Genomic DNA, 18,314 nt, shown 5'->3' on the forward strand with positions numbered 1-18,314 from the left:
CCTCCTCCTTCTCCTCCTTGTCTTTCTTCTTTTTTTTTTTGCACGTGGATGTCCATGAGTTCCAGCCTCTTTCCTTCATTGTATATCACCTTTGCTCCTTTGCCAAAGATCAACAGTATAGTTGACTATATTTGTGTGGTTATACTTTTGGGCTCCCAATAGCCTTTTATTAATCTAATTGTTTATTTTGCCAATATCCCACTGTCTTGATTACTGTAGATTTAGTTTTAAAGTTGGGTATTGCCTATCTTCTGAGTTTGCTCTTCTCCTTTAATGTGTTGGCTATTCTGGGTCTTTAGCCTCCTGTATAATCTTTAGAACCAGTTTGTGATATACACAACATAACTTGGAATTTTGATTGAAATTGTGTTGAATCTGTAGATCAGTTCGTGAAGAACTGACCTTTTGACAATATTGAGTCCTTCCTATACATGAACCAGGAATAGTTCTCCATTTAGCTCTTTTTGGATTTCTTTCATCAGAGTTTTGTTGTTTTCCTCATATAGATTTGTCTGTTGTTTTAGATTTATAAGTATTTCACATTTTTGGTGTTAATATAAATGGTATTTTGTTTTTAATTTTAAATCCCACTTGTTTGTCAGTACATAGGAAAGAGATTTCCTTTTGTGTATTAACCTTATATATTGCAACCTTGCTGTAATTGATTATTGATTTTGGAGGTTTTTTTTATCTGTGATTCAGATTTTCTACATAGACAATTATGTCATCTGTGCACAAAAGCAGTTTTTTCTACTACAATGTTGAAAAAGAGGGATGAGAACAGACATCCTTGCCTTATTCCTGATCTTAGCGACTTGCTTCTCACTGTTAAGTATGAAGTTATAGGTTTTTTAAAAAAATTGTGTTAAAATACGTATATCACAAAATTTACCATTATTTATTTATTTATTAATTTGGGAAGGGGAACAGGACTTTATTGGGGGACAGTGTGTACTTCCAGGGCTTTTTACCAAGTCAAGTTGTCCTTTCAATCTTAGTTGTGGAGGGCACCATTCAGCTCTAGGTCCAGCTGCTGTTGTTAGTTGCAAGGGGCGCGCAGCCCACCATCCCTTGCGGGAGGGAGCGGCAACTTTGTGGTTGGGAGGACGTGCTCCAACCAACTGAGCCATCTGGGAGCCCAGTGGCAGCTCAGCTCAAGGTGCCATGTTCAATCTTAGTTGCAGGGGGCGGAGCCCACCATCCCTTTCGGGAGTAGAGGAATCGAACCGGCGACCCTGTGGTTGAGAGCCCACTGGCCCATGTGGGAATCGAACCGTCAGCCTTCGGAGCACGGAACTCCAACCGCGTGAACCACCGGGCTGGCCCCATCTTATTTTTGTAAGTGTTCATTTCAGTAGCGTTTAGTACTTTCACATTGTTGTACAACCAGTCTCAGAATTATTTTCATCTTGCATAACTGAAACAGTACTTCCTGTTTTTCCCTTCCCTCAGCTCTTTGTAGCCACCATTCTGCTTTCTGTCTCTCTGAATTTAACGAGTCTAGGTATCTCATTTAGGTGGAATTATACAATGTTAGTCTTTCTGAGATTGGCTATTTCACCTAGCCAGTTGTCCCCAAGGTTCATCCATATTGTACCATGTCAGAATTTCCTTCCTTTTGAAGGCTGAGTAGTATTGACTTATACATATATACCATATTGTTATCCATTCATACGTTGTTGGATACTTGGATTGCTTCCATCTTTTGCTATTATGAATAATACTGCCCAGAACGTGGATGTACGTGTAGCTCTTTGATACTCTGCTTTCAGTTCTTTTGCATGTGTACTTAGAAGTAGAATAGTTGGGTCATTCATGTCTTTAATTTCTTTCAGCAGTATTTTGTAGATTTTTAGTGTACAAGGGTTTTGCCTCTTTGGTTACATTTTCATAAATTTGTTATTCTTTTGATATAAATGGAATTGCTTTCTTAACTTTATTTCCAAATTGTCTATATATGGTGAAACACAACTATTTTTGAGTGTTGGTGCTTAGTTTAGTTTTCTTTATTATATATACGTGTAATTCTTTCATCTTTATATTGAGCAAAATTTATATCTTGACACACCTGCCTAAAATTAAAAAAATATTTAGCTTATTCTTTCACATAAAATCTTCAATGAGAATCATGCAACTTTGCTAATTTTTTTTAGTGCTAGAAGTTATTTTGAGTGAACTTTTAAATATTTTTTACATATAATATCATGTCATATACAAAGACAGATTTACTTCTTTTCCAATTTGGATGCTATTTATTTCTTTTGCTTACCTAATTGAGGTAGTTTCTAGTACTTAGGACTTATAGTACCATGTTGAATAGAAGTGGTGAAAGTAGGCATCCTTAACTTTTTCCAGATTTTAGAGGAAAGCATTCAGTCTTTCACTGTTCACTATTGAGTATGATAACAGCTTTGAATTTTTCATGGCCTTTATTATGTTGAGTTAGTTTCCTTCAATTCCTAGTTCGTTGAGTGTTTTTATTCATGAAAAGGTGTTGAATTTTGATAAATGCTTTTTCTGTACCAATCATGATGATCTTATAATTTCCCCCCCATTTCATTAATATGGTATATTACCTTGATTGATTTTCATGTGTTGAACTATCCATGCTTTCTGGGAATGAATCCCATTTGGTTATGGTGTATAATTCTTTAAATTTATTGAATTCAGTTTGCTAATGTTGAGTCTTGAAATATTAAAAATAGTTATTTTTGTTTACATAATGCCAATGTCAGTAAATGGCAGGGGCTTTGTTCATTTTTATATGGAGAGTTTGTATAGCTTAGATTTCAGTTCTTATTTATGAGCTCAGACTTATATGTTGCCTTGTTTAGATTATGCCTGTGTTAAGGGGGTCTATTGTTCCCCTAAGGCTACAGGCAGATTCATAATATAACTAAAGGTCTTAATTTCACGTATGATAGTTGTTCATTTAAATCATGCACGTAAATATTGGTAAGTTTGATAGTTTTCAGTTCCAGTATAAAAGATGCATATTCTGCCACTAGGGCACACTAGGTAATATGATTCTGAACTGTAATTTTCAAATTGATATAATTTTAGTCAAACTGATATAACAAGTTTAAATGATTTTCTTTTCCTCAGCATAATTCAATTGATATTTATCATTCACATTTCATATTTATGTACTTTCACCACTTTTTTGTGTTACAACAATGCTTAGTTTAGTTTTTTTTATTATATATAAGTGTAATTCTTTCATCTTTATATTGGGGAAAATTTATATCTTGATACACCTGCCTAAAATTTAAAAATATTTAGCTTATGTTTTCACATAAAATCTTTAATGAGAATTTATTCCCAACTTGGCTTGATCCCCAACTTTTCCTTTCCACTGTATCTACCCCCCACCCCATCCTACATCTCTGTAAATAGCATTGTATTATACAGACGGTGCCAAAAAAATGTATACAGATTTTAATAAAGGAAAACTATATTAAAATTGTAATAATCAATACATACTGATAACAAAAGGTGATTATGAGTCATGTACATACACTGTTTTGGCACTCCCGGTATATTGTGTCATATTTATCTCTGTTCACATAATCTTATACAGATATTGTATTTCCAATTACATATGTGGTCTTGTTGTGACGGTGAGTTTTAGAAAATGGGATCGTTATATATACTTTTCTGCAGCTTTCTGTTTTAACTAATAATACCTCAGAGAAATTCTCCATCTAAGGTATAACTCTCCTCTCCATCTCAGGCTTAACTATAATTTGTTATTTACATGATTGCATAACAAATGTTTCATGGTGTGTTATATAATTTTTTTAAATCATTTGCACTTTTGTGGGAATATTCTGTTTCCCAGTTTTTTGCTATTTTAAAACAGTATTGCATCTTTGAATATGTGTACTTATTTTCACATTCTTTAATTTCTGTGGGATGGATTTCTAGAAGTTGAATTGCTGGGTTTGAGGGTTTTTATATTGTTTATTTCAGTAGATGTTGTCAAATTGCTCTCCACAAAAAATTTCCACTAGCAATGGTGTGAGAATACTTTCTCCTGTACCACTGGCAGGAATTGGACTATAGCTATTTAAACATTTGCCAGCCTAACTAATATGTGTAATGTTATACGTATCTCATTGTTACTTTCAATTTGAATTTCCCTGAGTACTAGTGAGTTTGAGCATATATTCTTACGTTTCTGGGCATTTCCTTTTGTTCTTTTGTGAAATGTCCTTTTGATATCCTTTGCCCAAAATCTATTTTGGTTGTTTGTCATTTTCTAATTGTGAGAGTTCCTTGATTATTAAAACATTAATACTTTATTATCTGTGCTGCAAATGTGTTTTCCCAGGTACAAAAACTTTGAAGTTTCATATGAATCCCTTTATACTTTTTAGTTTTGAGTTGTATATAAGATGTTCCCCAGACTTTTTGCCCACAAGATTTTTATTGTTTTTTTTTTATACTTCACATTAATCTTGAGGGTTTTTATGGTATGTCTTACAACTTGAGGCCACACAGTTCTCTACATTTTCAGGGGTTGTCTGTAACATTCTGTTTATGAAAGAGGGAAGTAGTTACTCAAGATTTCATTTAGTTTTGTTTAAAACAGCTTTATTGAATTAGAATAAACATACAATCAAGTGTATGTATTTAAAGTGTACAGTTAAATTTTGATATAAGTGTACACCTGTGGAAATACCAGTTACCACATCAAGATACTTTTTTATTAGTATCCTTTTTTTTATTAAGATATGATTGACATATAACAATATGGTCATATAATGCATAATGACCACATAGACAATGGTAGTCTTATAAGATGATAATGGAGCTGAAAAATTCCTATTGCCTAGTGATGTCATGGCTATAGTAAAGGGTAGCACAACACATTACTCACGTTTGTGGTGATGCTAGTGTAAATAAACGTACTGAGATGCCAATCATAGAAAAGTAAATTATGTGCATAATAATAATAAATGACTATTACTGGTTTATGTATTTAACTGCACTATAGTTTTATCATTAGTTTTTCTACTTATTGAAAAACCAGTTCGCTGTAAAACAGCGTGCCATGTTATGCTGGCGGCAGCCTCATACATCTTGTGTTCACTCACTGCATTTCTTGATTGCATCATATTCTGTTGCGCTTGATATAATCTTGTGTTTTTGGTATAGTAACGTGCTCTACAGGCTTGTAGCCTAGAAGCAATAGGCTGTACCATCTAGGTTTATGTAAGTATACTCTGATGTTTGCTCATTGACAAAATCACCTAACGATGCATTTCTTAGAATGTATCCATATTGTTAAACGACACATGACTGCATATTCATTTCAGGTGTACAGCGTAATGCCTCTATTTATATGTATTGTGCAGTGAGCACCACAGTTAAGTCTAGTTAACATCCACCACCACAGTTACATTTTTTTTTTCTTATGATGAAAACTTTTAAGGCATACTCTTAGCAACTTTCAAATATACAGTACAGGATTATTAACTGTAGTCACTGTGCTATGCATTACATCTCCAGGACTTATTTTGTAACTGGAAGTTTGTACCTTTTGACCATTTTGCTCACCTTGAACCCCCTCCCTCCAGCCACCACCAATTCACTCTGTGTATTTATAAGTTCATAGTTTTTTTGTTTTTGTTTGTTTTGTTTTGTTTTTGTTTTATTAGATTCCACATATAAGTGAGCTTGCACAGTACTTGTCTTTCTCTGACTTACTTTACTTAGCTTAATGCTCTCAAGGTCCATCCATGTTATCATACATGGCAAGATTTTCTTCCTTTATATGGCTGAGTAATATTCGTGTGTGTGTGACTTTTGTTTTTAATCTATGTATTGATGGAGACTTGGGTAGCTTCCATGTCTTGGCTAGTGTAAATAATGCTACAGTAAACGTGAATGTGTAGGATACCTCTTCGAGATCATTGTTTTTGTTTCCTTTGGATAAATACCCAGAAGTGGAATTGCTGGATTATATGGTAGTTATATTTTTAATTTTTTGATGATCCTCCATACTGTTTTCCGTAGTGGCTGCACCATATTACATTCCTACCAACAGTGCACAAGGGTTCCCTTTTCTCCACATTCTCGCCAACACTTGTTATCTTTTGTCTTTGATCACAGACATTCTAATGGGTGTGAAATGATATTTCATTGTGGTTTTGACTTGCACTTCCCTGATGATTATTGATGTTGAAAATCTTCATGTACCAGTTGGCTGTCTGTATTTCATCTTGGAAAAATGTCTATTTAGATTTTCTGTCCATTTTTTAATCTGATTGCTTGCTTTTCTTTTTGCTGTTGAGTTTTATGAGTTTTTTTAGTATAGTTTGGATATTAACCCTTTATCAGATATATACTTTGGAAATATTTTCTCCCATTCAGTAGGTTGCCTTTTCATTTTGTTTATGGTTTCCTTTGTCATGCAGATACTTTTTAGTTTTATGTTGTCACGCTTGTTTATATTGGCTTTTGGTGTCAAATCCAAAAACATGGTCACCAAGACTGAAGTCAAGGAGTTTACCCACCTATATTTTCTTCTAGGAGTTTTATGGTTTCAGGTCTTATGTTCACATGTTTAATTCATTTTGAGTTAATGTTTGTGTATGCTGTAAGATAGTGGTCTGGTTTCATTCTTTTTTCCCCCCTTTTTCCTCCTCCCTTCCACTCTGGTTTCAAGCCATTGTTTCTCAGTCAAGTTGTATAGGACACAGCTCCCTGGCCCGTGGCTGGTATTATGAGCCCAGTGCTCCCCCCGGCTGAGGCAGTCAGTCGCCAGTCGTCAATTGACCGCTCACAGAAGCTCTCCTGACTGCCGGCCACTCATGATGGCTGCCGGCTACTCATGGCAGCACACGGTAGCCCACGGCAGCACAAAGCAGCCTGTGGCAGCCCACAGCAGCTCACGCAGACTAATTTTAGGATTGTTCTAGTTTTTTGACAAATACCATTGGAATTTTGATAGGGATTGCATTGACATTGTAGATTGGGCGGTATGGACATTTTAACTATTTTTCCAATCCGGGAGCATGGAATATCTTTCCATTCATTTGTATCTTCAGCTTATTTTTATCAATGTCTCGCAGTTTACAGTGTACAAGTCTTGTATCTTCTTGGTTAAACTTATTCCTAAGTATTTTATGTTTTTGACGCAATTGTGAATGGGATTGTTTTGTTGACACTTAAAGTCAAGTTTATTGAAGAATAGTGTTCATACAGTATGTGGATTTTAAGTGTATGGTTTTAGTTTTGACAAATATATGCATTTTTGTAACCACCACCACAGTCAAGATGAAAAACACTTGTAGCGCTACAGAAAGTTCCTTCATGTTTCTTCCCAGTTACTCCCCCCCCCACCCACTCTTATCTCAGGCAACTATAATTTTGTTTTCTGTCCACTGTCTATGACAGAATTTTTAAATAGAATTTCATACCGATAAACTCATACAGGGTGTACTGTTTTGCTTCCAGTTTCTTTCAGTGAGGCAATGTCTTTTAAGAGTCATGCATATTATTGCATGTATCAATAGTTTATTCTTCATTGGTACATAACATTCTGATTATGAATATATTTAATTTGTTTATCCTTTCCTCTGTCGTTGGATATTTAGGTTATCAGTTTTGGGTTATTATGAATAAATCTCCTTTTGACCTTTGTGTAGAACTTTTTGTGTGGAAATGTTTTTTTTTTCCATAAATATGTCAGTGTACATTGCCTACAAATGTCATTTCTCCAATGGTATTACCATTATTAGGCTTAAGAAAATAACAGTATGTTTTTACTTATAAATTAATATTTAGTTTATATTTAAATTTACTTAATTGATTCCAAAAGTCTTTCACAGTAGCTCCCCACTCCGCATCTCGGTGGGTATGGGTAATTGACCAAGTTAAGGCCCTTAGTTGTTGTCTTTGTTTGTTTTCTAATCTAGAATAACTTTCTTTTCCTTTAAGATCCTTTTTTTTTTTTTTTTATAAATAGGCGAAACTTTATTTTTAAATGTCCTAACCGGTTTTTTCCCCCAGTTGTTCAGAGGTGTTCTTTAACTTATTCCACTATCTTTTGTATTTCTTTTGAATGGAAAACATGTTGAATGATTTTGTTTGCTGACAATCTTTAGTTTTAACTAGTTTGTACCTTAAATTTTTTCACCTGTGACAAAATTGAGTATGTACTGAGCCCAGGAGGAATGGATATTTCTTTTTTTTACTTTGGGGAGGAAAAAAAGAGTACTAATTATAATATAAGTAGAACATATAAGATGTGAATGTTAATAATAAAAAATTATTACAGTAAAAGACACATTGCTATTAATCCCCCTTTCTTCGAACTCACTTATCCCATCGTTCTTGCCACTTTCTGAAGCAGTTCTGGAAGTCTTTTTTTGTGAATATCTTCAGTTGTGCTGGCATGGCTGCCTCAATGTCTTCAATTGATTCAAAATGTTTACCTTTCATGGTCATTTTGACTTTGGGGAAGAATCGGACGTCGCATGGTGCCAGATCAGTGCCAGATCTGGTGAATAAGGTGGATGAGGACACACTGTAATGTTTTTATTTGACAGAAATTGCTGTACCAGAAGCGATGTGTGACACGGAGCCTTTCTGTTGTGATCTAAAATTGTAGTGACTGCTCCTGACGAGTGCCATGTAATGAAAAGGCAGGGTTCTTCAATACAGGAAGCGAAGCATTGAACCTTAGTAACAGTATGTGACAAGTTTCAAGTTGTTTGGTGTAGTCATTTGGGTGTGAGCTATAGTTGAGAATAGGTGTGTTTTAAAAAGTGTGTTGTAAAGCATGGATCACGAATAATGCATTAACATGAAATGGGTAAACAGTTTTCATCCTCCATCATGACAATGCCTGGTGTCACATATTGCTTCTGGTATGGTAATTTCTGTTAAATAAAAACATCACAGTGTTACCTCATCCACCTTATTTACCAGATCTGGTGCCGTGCAACTTCTGGCTCTTCCCCCAAGTCAAAATGACTTTGAAAGGTAAAACGTTTTAAAGTAGTTCAGGACATCGAGGCAGCCATGACAGCACAATTAAAGACACGAAAGAGGATTTCCAGAACTGCTTCAGAAAGTAGCAACAACGATGGGATAAGTGTTTTTGAAGCAAGGGGGAGTATTGTGAAGGGGATTAATGGCAGTGTGTCTTTTACTGTAATAATTTTTTAAAAAATTTAAACATTGACCGTATTTTGAGATCATGTTTTCTAAGAGTGGCAAGATCTAAAAGGAGTTGAAGGTTAAACACAGATGAATTTAGGTCATAGAAATGGCTGCTTGATGTAGAATTTAGAAAACTAACGTAACTGGGAGTAACAACTCTATTATGTCTTGTATGTATACGCTAGAATATCAATACTTAAGTATTTCAATCTGTTATAACCAATATATAAGGAGAAAGGGGAAAAGTTTTCATTTCAAAGCCTGCCCAGTAGATGACACAGCCTCTTAGTCTTTAATTTTGTTGTGTCTGTGCGTGAAAGAAACTCACTGCCTAAATTTGGAACAATTTACCAGTTCCAAAGAGCTCTTATATTTTTTATCTGTCTCAGTTTAGCTTTACATTTTCCTTAATAATATCAAAGGAGTTATCTACAGATATGTTGCATCCAGACATTAGCTTTTAAACTTTATTTCTTATCTGTCCACATTTGTGAAGTTAGGAGGCTGTATTGAGAACAAATAGAGGATGAGATAGTGCTTGTCGTAGGTATATGCATCATCTGGAAGAGAAAAAACTGAGCTATATGTTATATACACTATTTTCTGTAAATCTCATAAACAAATTAAGAGCCTCATCGTTTTTGTCTTGTTTCTGGCCTTGTCTTTATAGATGCAAAATAAAAACAAAATCCACCAAGAGCTGCAAAACCATCCATTATTGAAACCCCTGGTGGTGTCAATTAACACTTATCTCAGCATGTATTGGGATACATGACTTCTCTTTGAAAATACAAGTTGATGAAAAGAAAATCTAACATTTTTTAGCTCTGTGAAGTGAATGTACTGTGATTTTGTTAAAACAAAGTTCTTGTGGAATGTGTGAGTTCTGCAAGAGCCTTACCAGTGTAGTCTAAAAATCACTTAATTATGAATCAGTGTTTTTCCCTGGCATTGCCATTTATTCGCTTAGTGACCTTGGCCTCATACATCAAATTGTGCATTTATTAAATGGGAATACTAGAAGCTTTCTCTGCTACGGGTTGGGAAAACTAAGAGAGTAATATGCAATTTTGCGGTTTTTACCACTGATGTTGATGCTGATATTGAATGATTCTATAAAATTGAAATCATTAGTGAATTATTTGACTGTTGTTTTTGACATTTATGTATTGAAATCATTAAACATTTCCTGAAAATTGTGATATATTTTAGTTATTTGTGGGCTACTAATAAATGCCATCATTTCATTAGTTAAATGTAAAGATATTATATGGAAGAATTAAATTACTGTTTTTATAGGCAGAGTGCTTTTTGAATTGAATGTTATAATTTGCAAATGTGATTTTTTTTTAATAAGAGGCCAAATAATTTTCTATAGTAATGTAGCTCTTAAGTTATAAAGAGTCAGTTTGTCTGTTCAGAGCTCTTTTTTGAACATAAATTTTTTAAAGTATTTACTTTTCCTTAATACCAGAATCTTGTAATGTGAATTGTGTAAAGTACAGCAAATACAAGTAAGCAAACAAAAATGTTTTAATTTTAGCATCCAGTAGGTAACCATTGTTACAACATTTTGATGTTTATCTTTTTTTGTGTGTGTTGCAGGCTCAGGCTTACACACAAGCAAAAAAGTTAATTCTAAATGCATGTTTGTTATTTTTTTCAGTTAAAAGTTATTTTGTGAAAGATGATTTTTGAAATTTTTTTGTAGCAATGTGTTCCTTTGTTCAGACAGCTCTTAAAGAGAAATGCAGTATATAAAGCAGATCAAAGTGGAGCTGCTCTGGTGGAAGATGGATGGAAATACAAAGCCTCAGTGTTGGGCTTTCTTCACTAGCCTCAGCAGTCTGCCTTGGAGAGGTACCTCTGAAGAACTCTAGGTCTTCCTGCAGTTGAAAATTACTGCTGTCTAACATTTTTGATGGCTGCAGAGTATTCCCTTATATGGCATCTATGACAGCCCTGTAGGTGTTCTGTTTAGATCTCCCTTAAGAGAAACTTGCCTTGAGGAATGTTGTTACTGTGTTTCCCTGAAAATAAGACCTAGCTGGACCATCAGCTCTAATGCATCTTTTGGAGCAAAAAATAATATAAGACCCTATATTATGTTATGTTATAATATATTATAATATTGTAGTAAAATAAGACTGGATCTTAGTATTAATTTTTGCTCCAAAAGATGTATTAGAGTTGGTGGTCTGGCTCGGGGAAACTCTGTAGCTGACAACCTCTAGTTACAGAGTCTTTGAGATTTGCTGCAGCATTGAGCCGTGACCACATTTCTCCCTGGGCAGCTCCCTGCCAGTAACTGTGCACAGCAAGACAGTAGGGTCTAGCCATTTCTTCCCAACTGGGGGCTTCTCTAAGGACAGTCTTTGCACCTGAGCTTCCTACTGGGCTGGCAGACCAGAGCTGCACTGGTTTGAGGCTCACACAGCTTTCAGTCCTGCATTGAAAGCCTAAAGGCTTTCTCTACTTATTCAACTCCTCCTGCTCGATTTCCTTCATTCTTTATAGGCATTTTCACAATGTATTTCTTGCATTTCTAACTTCATCTTGGGTCTGCTTCCCAGAAAACCTGACCTGACATACATCTAGAGGGTGTGTGTGTGTGTGTGTGTGTGTGTGTGCGTGTGTGTGTGTGTGTGTTTAAAATGAGTAGTTTTAAGAGTCACAGATATATTTCCATCGTTTTAGAAAAGCAGAAAAATACATAAAATGAAAAGTAAACTATCTACACCTTCTCCAAACCCTCAGAAAACCAATTTCACATGTTCATTTTTATACCTATGTCATATTCTCACTTATATCATTATTTTTTTATATCTATTTTCTGACTGTTCTGAAAGATAAGGAAATTGGTGTATCTAACATTCCTTTTACTTTTCTCCCCATCTTTTACTTTTTGTTAACTAGTGATACTATTTGTCAAGACTTTGTTTATACTTACATATCTATAATTTAGACTGTGCTTCGACTATAAATTGTTTTTAAAAATTGAAAATCAACCATAGCATTTGCTACAATTACATAAATGTAATTTAATCTTGAACCAAGTGATGTGGTTGACACTATAAGGGAGAAAGGTAATTCTGTGTATCTTAGTTCTGCCAAGGAAAACTTTCAAATTTCATTCCTGATGCCCACTGTTCCTGTTCTTTATTACCGTGTTATCTTCTTCAGTTGTCACGAGCACAAGGCACACTATAGGCATACATTGTTTTTTTTGTGCTTTGCTTTATTGTGCTTTCCAGATGTTGTGTTCTTTTACAAATTGAAGGCAAGATATTCCAATTGCTGAGTCAAAGGACTCATTTCATTGTGATAGTTTTTGCTGTGGTCTGGAACTGAATCTGCAGTATCTGAGATATGCTTGTACTTGGGATTGAAACCCAGCACCACCAGTTGGTAATGTGATCTGGAACATGTTACTGAAGCTCTCTGTGCTTAAGATTTCTGATCTGCAAAATTGGTTTGACAGGTCTTACATTAGTTTTCTATTGCCATTGTAATAAGTTACCACAGATTTAACATTTTGTAGAGTTTATTGATCAGAAATTCAGTGGGCTAGGCTGAGTCTTTGTGTAGTATTGTAAGGCCAAAATCTGTGTGCTGGGCTAGTTCCTTTCTGGAGGCTTTAGGAAGGAAACTGTTTCCTTGATCATTCTTATTGTTGGCAGAATTGAATTTCCAAGTGGTTGTAGGACTGAGGTCCCATTTCCTGGGTGGCTCTTGACTTGGGGAAGGTGAGTTATTTTCAGCTTCTAGAGGCCACTCATATTCTTTGGTTTATGGTATTATTTGTCTCAGAACTAGCAATGGAAGGTCAAATTCCTCTCATGCTTCAAATGTCTTCTGCTGATCCTGATCTTCTGCCTTTTTCTTTCACTTTAAAGGGCCCATGTGTACAACATTTGGTCCTATGTGTATAATATACAATAATCCCCCTATTTTAAAGTCCCTAACTCTTGATATGCAGTGAGACATACACGGGAGTAGCAGTAGGGCGTGAAATCATGGCGTGGGTGCAAAATCGGGCCTACCACAGCCCTCCCTCTGGCCTCTGTGATCCACACCATCTCACATACAAAATACATTCACCCCATCCCACATCTCCAAAAGGTCTTATCCCATTACAATATCATTTGAAAGTTCAGAATCTTATTATCAGTTCAAGTCCCAAATCTTGTATCGAAATCATTTCAATCAAATATAGGTGAAGCTTTCTACATGTGAACCTATGAAACTAAAGAAACAAGTTATCGCCTCCAAAACTACAATGGTGGGGACAGGCTTAGGATGCCAGTTATAGACATTTTGGTTAAAAAAGGAAGATAGAAAAAAGGAATCAAAAGTTCCAAAAAATTTCAAAAACCAGCCGGAGGAACACGACTAGGTTTGTTTCTTTTTAAAATTTTTTAAAATTATTTATTTTTATTTATTTCAATTATAGTTGAAACACAATATTATAGTTTCAGGTGTACAGCATAGTGATTAGACATTAATGTAACTTTTACAAAGTGATCATCCTGATAAGGGATGGGGACTAGATTTCAAAGGCTTGGGAATAATCCTCTGTGGTTGGCAGTTTTACCCTCTGGGTGTGCATCTCTGCCCTCTCTTTGGTTGTTTTATTGTTTGTTTTTCATCTTTTGTTTTAACTTAGGTTTGGTAATTCTTGGTTGTTTATCCATACTCAAGAAAGAAAAATTAAGTTGGTCTGTTTAGGTAACTGGAGTGAGGTTCTCTGCTATAAGTTTGTTTTAGTCATAGGTCTCTCCCTAGACTGTGGCATGTGGTAGGCTTCCTTATTTACTCCAGGGCATGCATTCTCAAAGGGGGAGAAATTGGCGATGGAGGTAAAAAAAGTTGTCCTTTTTATGTAAAAGCCACAGATATACATATAGTATACAAACATATATAGTGTATCTGTGGTACTAAAATTTCATGGGGGGAGTAATTAGGAGGAAAATGTCTAATAAAGCTCCTTAGGGGGGTTGATAATGGAAAGAAAGGTGAGGAAATAGTTCTGTAAGGTGTATAGTCAGGAGGAAGCAGACTGTTAAGTACCTACAATTGCCAAACCTAATTTATGGCTTATCTGTGGAGTGGAATGTTTTAGTGTCTCAAGTGCTGCTCTGCTTTTCTTTCAGGTGTCAACACCTCCCCTAGGAGCCCTCCACAGATCTGCACACTTTATTTAGAGCAGTAGCTTTCTAACTCTAAAAACTATGATCCATAGTATAAAATATTTTACATTGTAACCTAGTACCCACACACATAAATTTATAAATATATAACCTAGCAAAAGTTCCATGAAGCAGTACATACCCTCACTTTGTATTTTTTATTTATTCTAGATCATTGAAAATTGCTGGTTGTAGCCCATCAAAATTATTTCAGACCTGTAGCTTGAAGAACACTTGAGACGACTGCCTGGGTTTAATCCAGAGGCTGACAGCTATTGTTCTCTGCTCTTTTCTCTTTAATCAGGGAGTGGGGAGTGGCCTAGTTGACTAAATCATTTGGAATACAGCTCTTTACTGATTTGTATCCTTGATGATATACTACCTCCACTTTCTGCTCTTTGTCTTTTAAGTTTGGAGCCTTTCTTTGGCTTCATTGGGAAGACCCAAACTGCTATCTTGGTTGCAATATCCTTTGCTTGCTTTTTTGTAATCTGATCTCATTTGTTTTATGTTTTCCAGGTGTCACCCAAAATTTTTGATTTGACAATGGAATGCTTTTTTCTCATACATTTATGATTTGATTTATTTTCTTTCTGAGTTTGTTTAAAAACAAAACAAGTTTCTGTCATTACTTGAAGACCAGGAGTGGGAGGAAGGCACATTTGTGTGCTCAGTCTGCCATCTTGAATTGGAACTCCTATAATTTAATAGTCCTAAAGTTTGATTTTTTTGGTGTTTTCTATTTTTTCTAAAAGTTTGTTATTGCTAAATCTGCATGCATAACCATGATTATAACATGTTGACTATCTGTTTGACATATCTGCTTACCTGTAAAATCTTGCATTCCCGTTTTTACTGGTGCTAATTGATTGGTTGGGTCATGGTTAAGAGTGAGTTTGTTTCTGGTGAAGTTGTCAGAGGTTTTTGAATTCCATTTCTACCACTTATTAGCTGTGTACCTTTGGGCAAATTACCTCATTTCTCTCCACCTGTTTGCTTATTCTAAAGTAGAGATAGTAGTACAGTTAGTCCTCACTTAATTTGTCAATAGATTCTTGAAAACTGTGACTTTAAATGAAATGATGTATAATGAACCAATTTTACCATAGGCTAATTGATATAAACAAGAGTTAATTTCCTACGGCATATTTCTGATTAAAAAAAAATCACCAAACTTCTAAATAAAAACCCTCAAACACTTCTAATATTAAACATTGAGATAAACGTGAGCTATACGTACATTTAAGAAAGATTAATATAAACAAATAAGATCATTCTTTTCCAACCCACTTATTCCAGTCCAGGGTCTTGAATGGCTGGAGCCTATCCTGGCAGCTCAGGAAAGCAGCAGGAACCAACCCTGGCTAGGACACCTATCATGGGGCACTCACACACACACCCACACTCACTTATACTGGGTTAATGTAGACACGCCAGTTCACCTAATGTGCACATCTTTGGGATATGGGAGGAGACCAGAGAACCCGGAGAAAACCCACGGAGACATGGGGAGAAAATGTAAATTCCACACAGACAGTGCCCCCAACCAGGAATCGATTTTTTTTCTCTCTCTCATCAATATTATAACGAAACAACGTTGAATGAAACTGTGTCATTTGAAGAGAGGACCTGCTTTATCTATCTCGTAGGGTTGTGAGAATTAAATGTTAGGGCATATAAAGAAAGCTCTTAGCAAAGTGCTTGGCATGTGGCAAGCATTTAATAACTGTTATTTGTCTATGTCACCATCATAACTGTATTTATCCATTCATATATATTCTTTTGCTTAAAAAGAAAAAAATTGCGTGTATTTTTATCTTCTTGAATAATTTTTATATGGACTTCGTTGTTGAACCAGTTGCTCTCTTTGGTTTGTTTTTAACCTATTTGATTTTTGTTTTAAAATACCTAATTTTTGCTTTGCTGGGATTAAGTTGGGAAATCGGGATAGGTACGGTGTGAAAGGACTAGAGAAACATCAGTTTGTTGGGGTGAAGAGTTGTATTCACTTACTCGCACATGGGCTTTGTGGATGATTGTTAAGGGTAAGGGATGTAGAAATAGATTGTCTGAGTTAGAACATTGATTCCATAATTTACTGGCTATGTGACTTTTGGTAAGTTATTTAACTTTTCTGTTCCTCAGTTTCACCATCTGTAAAGTGGAGATAAGAGATATTGTGAAGATCCCATGAATTAACACATAAATTGCTTGGAAGTGCTTAGCTGTTAGTAGTATTAATACTCTGCTAGGATTTTGAATTCATTGTTTGATGATGTTCAGAGCTTCTGTAACTAACTATAAGGAATACAGGGTTCAAATAAAGGGTGAGATTTTTATATTGAAAGGAGAAGTGTACGTTTTTCACTAGAGGTAGAATAACATTTGGGACAAAGGAATTATCTAGATTAGTGAATACTTCATTAATACAATAATACTTCAATCATTAGGCCTTCTAGGGGTGTTCTGAGGTGTTTGGGGCCACACCTAGCTATGGTGACTTGTTGCTAGTTCTGTCAACAGCAATTAAAAATTTTTTCTTTCATCCTTGTTATACGTTACGTTATTTTTTGAATTTCTACTATAATAGTTAACAGTAGTTAATCCCCAGTTTTTTAAAATCTTTCCTTGAAATTTTAAGGTAAAATTTAAAGGTAAAATATGTACAGAACAGAATCTAATGTCACAATATGTAGTTTATTTTTAGTGTATATTACTCAAAATATTTTGCTTTTCAGTTTTTGAGTATTAGAGTATGGTTACTAGTAATTTCATTATGTTTTATAGTTCTCCTATTTGTAGTGATTTTTTTTCCTGAGTGAAAAACACTTTGATACTTTTTATGCATTCTGTTTATTTACATGAATTACATGTTTCGGTATAGTTGTAGTAATAGATTTTTAAAGACTGATAAGTTTTGTTTACTCTTTTTTCCTTTAATCATAGACATTATCAATTTTGAAGTTATTTTTCAGAGACAGGTTTGGTTTTGAGTTTATTTCAGAATTGCATACTGTTCAAATGACTTCACTACTTAACTTGGGCTAGCTGTTCATCTGTTTATGAGAAGGAATTTCCCCAGATTAGTCTTTGAGGAAGAGATGTCTATCTCTGATGAAAGAATGATTTTTCTTGAAAGAATGATTTTTCTTGAAAACAGTAGAATGTCTTTTGTATTAACTATTTGCCTGCACATTTTTTCATTATCTATGAAGTGTGTATCACACACACACACACACATCGTGTGTTGAAAACATTTTAGTGTATCACATTTAGGGCCAACTTTTTCATTAGTATAATGGCATGACAATTTGGCAGTTTATTACAGCATATGTTCATTCATTATCCTGGTGGTCCATTGCTAAATGAAGTCCTGATTATTCTTTCCTTTACTATATCAGTTTTTTTTTGTATCACTAAACATAGTATGCAACTACTATGTGTTAATTATAGACTTGATTTTGAAATTTACAGACCAAAATAGCATTTATATCAAATATCTCTTTTATTACGGAGTAGTTGCCCTGTTGAGGTAGTTGAGTTTTTTGTTTCATTTGGATAATGTGCTGTGTTGAGCTTTGGCTGTTAATTGATAGATGTAGTATCTTCTCTCTCAGAGCTTTTAAAATGCATAACACGTATTTCAGAAAGCAGCTGTTGCTATGGCAACTCTCGGGTCACTTGCAGCTCAGCTTACATGATTGGCTGTTAATGGAGTCTAATATGCTTGAGAAGAGAATTGAGCAAATGAAAGGGTTTTGAAGGAATCCTTTTAAACCTCTTGAAGTTTAACAGAACAGCACACAAAAATTTTACATATATTACTGTTACACAATCTTACTAGAAGTAGTTTTATGAATAACGAAAGTGAGACAGGACACATTGTTGGAAAAAAATAATTTTCCAACCCCTTTTGAGAATGTGGGAAGCTTGTGTTGTCACTTTTCCTCA

General features: G+C 34.9%; 1 protein-coding gene across 2 annotated transcripts in view; it reads left to right on the plus strand.

Moving 5' to 3' along the window:
* Positions 1–18,314, plus strand: part of STAG1 (STAG1 cohesin complex component) — a 328,953-nt gene that overhangs the window by 44,620 nt on the left and 266,019 nt on the right. Inside the window, exon 2 of one of the 2 annotated variants that reach the window (XM_081071694.1) lies at positions 1,179–1,338. The exons of the other annotated variant lie outside the window; for it this stretch is intronic. The gene's annotated coding sequence lies outside the window, so the exon portion shown is untranslated. The remainder of the gene's footprint in view (positions 1–1,178; positions 1,339–18,314) is intronic. 2 annotated transcript variants of the gene reach the window in all.

Source organism: Rhinolophus hipposideros (assembly GCF_964194185.1).
Source record: "Rhinolophus hipposideros genome assembly, chromosome: 14".
Lineage (NCBI taxonomy): Eukaryota > Metazoa > Chordata > Mammalia > Chiroptera > Rhinolophidae > Rhinolophus > Rhinolophus hipposideros.